General features: G+C 32.4%; 1 long non-coding RNA gene across 1 annotated transcript; it reads left to right on the top strand.

Annotated features, from left to right (window-relative positions):
- The first annotated feature begins 1120 nt into the window (after nt 1-1120).
- LOC141627066 (uncharacterized) lies at nt 1121-3503 on the top strand. Its single transcript, XR_012536628.1, has 3 exons — nt 1121-1386; nt 1674-1757; nt 3295-3503. It is a non-coding gene; the product is annotated as an uncharacterized LOC141627066 (long non-coding RNA).
- The last annotated feature ends 1031 nt before the right edge of the window (nt 3504-4534 follow it).

Below are 4534 nucleotides of genomic sequence, written 5' to 3'. Positions count from 1 at the left end.
GATTAATTAATTCCTTAAAATTGAACAAATTATCATCATAAGAGAGAAAATGACATCTTATTATAATGTGATTAAATAAGATTTTAGTTATTAATTTAAGAAGTTATATTACTAAAATTAATCGGTGTTTGCGAAACACGCGAGATGAGAATGATAAGTTAGTTATAATTACAAGATCTTGTGAATTATACTAACTAGTAATTAAATGACCATTTTATGTGAAAGTAATTTTGAATTACTAATCAATTTGTTAAATGTGATTTATTTAATTTGTAAATGATATTTAATTTGTTAAATATGCATTTTAAATTAAAACATAAAATAAGACATGTCACATGTCACATGACATACAATTGTACAATTGACAACAATAAAATGGACTCCATATTACACATCAAAACCGAAATTGGTGGGCAAATTTTAGAAGTTTTGTCTTATTCATTTGTCAATGACACTTGATAGTGACATGACTATGGACAAAGGCTTACACAATTTATCTTGTGAAGACAAAAAGAAAAAAGAAAAATGGTCCATAATCCTCATGTGCCAACCGGTTTTTGTGCATATTATGGAGAGTTTTTCCTCAATAATTCATTCTCTTATGTTTTGTGAAAACTCAACAACCTTCTCTCTCTCTCTTGTTCTTCATAAAATCAAGTTTTATGAATCAAATTTGTACAAATAAAACACTAATAATACTAGTAGTAGTATATGAGTATTAGTAACCGATTTTAAGGTAAACCACATTACAAATATCTAGTACATGTTAGTTTGTGGGATTTTGGGATATTCTTGGGTGCTACTTATTGGAGGGCTTCTATTTTGAAGTCATGAATGTTCATCCATTATTGGAAAGCTCAAGAACTAACAAGAAGGAGATCTTGTTGGTGCCCATAAGACCGAAATCTTATAGTAAGAACAATGATTTCTTTTCTACTCACTACTAGAATAAGGAGAAAAGGAATCATCAATAAATAACCATGTAAGTATTGAGATGGTTTGTTTTGTATAAAAAACCAGTTTTTAAAGATAGATGATTTCTTAGAAAATATCAAAGAAACCACTCTACTTGAAAAATGGTTCCATATAGAAAAAAGAAAAAAAAAAGAAAAAAGAAAAATCAAAACAGCTATCAATAATTGACCTAGAGACTTCATTTTCCAAATCCTCGCTACTTCTCCCATACTCCATTTCTCCCAACCCCCTTTTCTCTCACTACTTACTTCTCCGGATCTCCCTCACACCAGGCGCCTCCTCTCCGGCCAACGACCCGTGATACGCCGCCAACACTAGGCCACCTCCACCACACGCGATACGCTATCGTCGACTTTTGTGAGCAGTCACAATGTCCTCAACTCCGTGGTACTGCGAGTTCGCAATTGCAAGGTTTGTTTCCCCTCAAATTTCAATTTTATTTAGGTTATAGGATCCTTTTATTGAATTATATAATTTCTTTTAGACTAATTACTCTTATATTTTTGGTTTATTTCCCTAATTTTAAGTTTCCCGGGTTGATTTTTTTGTTTAGGTAAATTAAAATTATTAATTACTCGAACCCTAACTCGAATTAATTTCGAGTTTCATTTTCATTTTGGATAATTGGACATTAAGTAATTTGTACTAAGACTGTGTCTAATTTGGATTGGTTTGATTTTATGGGAGAGGAAGAACAGGTTGTGTGTTACTTGATTGGCACTAACCCATATGCCGCTTCAGGCTCAAGGACGTGTTACTTACTCAGCGGCAAGTGTAGGAAGGTAATTCATTTAGCTTTTGCATTTTAGTGAACATCTTAGTTAATGAGGTTCCGAAGGGAGTTTATTAATTGGGAATGTGAATTCATATAGTTTTTGGAATTTAACCATGTTTAGATATTTTAGTTTTAGCATCGATTACTAGTGATGTTCAACTATTATGTTTTATGCGGGATGATTGATCAACCCAGATTACCCCTACGATTGAGGTAATTCTATGATTTTGATACACTCGCACCCCTGTGATGTATTTTTGAACAATCGGAAAATGCTATTCAATGTTGGAGTCTTTGGGTAGTCTAAGTATGTAGGTTGGTATTCCCAAAGAACCTTTGTCACTTCAAAACGTCCCTCACATATCTTCTATCTCCTTGACATTGGTCCAACGTAAATATTTGAATCAATGTAGGTAGTATTTTTTATTTTCATTTGTCTGCTCTTAAGGAGTATTGTACAAATAGCAATGGGAGAAGTTGCTTCTACTTATTTTCTGTCCATAATAACCCAACATGTGATGTAATGAGCGAAGATGAAAAGAGATTAATTGAGGATGCAATTGAGTAGACAATGGGATGGTTAGATTGGAATTATCTATGTGGAAATGTGTCTTTGTTTGAGCAAAAGAAGGCTGACCTTCAGAGTGTTTGTGATCATGTTTTGGGTAAGAAAAATTTGAAGCATAAGTTCACCGAGTTAAATGATGTTGATTGAGACGCGGTTCTTTGTTTTTTCGTCCTAATTTTGTTTTGTGTTCTAGAGTAACAAGTCATTTGGAACTTGAAAGGCATTCTGTTCTCCTGTTTGTTCTTGCATTTCTATTTGTTTGTGAACAAACTCTTGGGAGAGACCATCTTACTTTTTTAAAGTAACAATTTCCAAAAAATCCTAAATTTTCCTAGGCTGATATCCAATTACGCTGCGTTATTTATGGTGGTACCGATCACCTTTTTTATCACATCGCCGCTTGTAACTTATGATCAAGTTTCGTTTGCTATATTTTTTTAACACGGTTTGTTTGCTTGTAACTGTTTTGATGTAGCCTCAAATGCATTTTCTCTTCTGTTTGCATAGCATATGAATGGTTACGTGTCTGTGAGCTATGTGATTTATTTTACTTCCAATTTTTTACAAGTTTTACATTTGATGTCAGGTTGCACTCCTTTTCATCTTATTACTACTTTATTACACGCCTTTTTTGGGTTGTTACATCTTCGATTACTACTGCTGCCTTTTTTTTTGTTTTTTCTTGATTTATTGTGTCGTTTTTGAGGTTGCTCGGGTTTCTTGGTGATTTGCCAGTCGAGAATCACATTGAGCGCATGAAATATGTCAACACTTTTGAATCTACGATGCCATGTTTTTACATGTAACAATTTCCAGTACTATAGTGCGCTTTGGAGGGACACTTGATATATTGTACCGGATGACTTATTGGCTTATTGGTCGACTTGGTGTTACTTTGTTAAACATGATTAGTCTAGTAAGTTGAAATTCATCTATTAGTATTGTTTTTCGATTATGATTTTTTTTTGTTGGTTAGGAAAATGTGGATTTCATTTGTTCTGAGACGCAAGGAAGTAGAGGAGGAAGAAGATGGACCAAAGCTGATCAATGGGAGTTAGATTTTTATTTTTTACGTACTTTTTTAGGAAAATATTGTCATCTTTTTTGTATTTGTCCACCAAATATTACTTGCTTCAAGTGATTGTAAAAAAGAATACACTTTATTTTATATATATGAAATCTTTTTATGGTATGTGTGTTTTGTTGCGTGGAACATGAGTATGCACACAATCGACTTATTGTGGCAATCATATGTAATACTCGTATAACAACAACGCAATAGGTCGAAAAAAAAATAATAATAAAAAAATCAAAGAGATCATTCTTCTCTAATCCTTGGTTTGGGTAAAGAAACCATTTTTCTCTATTCCATGGTTTTTAATCTTGAGTTAAGAAACCATTTTTTTGACTTTAGTGGTCTCTTTTTTAATGGACAAAGAAACCATTTATCTAGGATGAATGCTTTCTAACTTTTATTCAAAGAAACCATTTTTATTTACATGGTCTCTTACCCTAAGAGACCTTTGAGCTTGAGACCATCTCTATGTTGGTTTCTTAGGTCAATTTGCAATGGTTTCTTTGGCCTTTTTTCTAGTAGTGACTTTTGTTCATGTTTGCATGCATAAGATCTAGAATTTATTTTATGACTAAATAAATTGTTTCATATATAAATATGTAAATTAATGAGATTAATAATTTCAAACAAGTGGTATCAGAGCAAGATGTCTCGTGCCTTTTGGTTGAAAAGGAGATCGAGGTTGTAAATCATTGATCCAAAATAGGTTGATCATTTTCTTTTACCAACGATTTAAGTTGACGCTAATGTGTTCGCTTAATAAGGTAAATAGAGAAATCTTTGAAGAAGTTCAAAGAGTTCAAAAAAAACCACGATCTAGTGGTGATGGGATTATCAAAGTGAAGACTTTGATATAAGCCAAATGAAATGTGATATAGTATCACAAGTTAATCTCTCTTAACACACATTATGGAATAATGAGTGGTTGGATAAGAAATCAAACGCTATTCGATATGGTTTGGACTTCAATCAAGTTACTTTAAGTTACTTGATCCTTTTGGGGATTTTATCATTTTGTCTAAATTATTTTTCCACTAAATCTAAAACGAATCATATGAGATATGAAATGGTAGGGTACCATGTTTGTAAGTTTTTCAAAAGAAACAAATTCTCATTTTCCCTTACTATAATCACGAGTACA

Source organism: Silene latifolia, chromosome Y (assembly GCF_048544455.1).
Source record: "Silene latifolia isolate original U9 population chromosome Y, ASM4854445v1, whole genome shotgun sequence".
Taxonomy (NCBI): domain Eukaryota; kingdom Viridiplantae; phylum Streptophyta; class Magnoliopsida; order Caryophyllales; family Caryophyllaceae; genus Silene; species Silene latifolia.
This window is presented reverse-complemented; position numbering and strand designations above follow the sequence as displayed.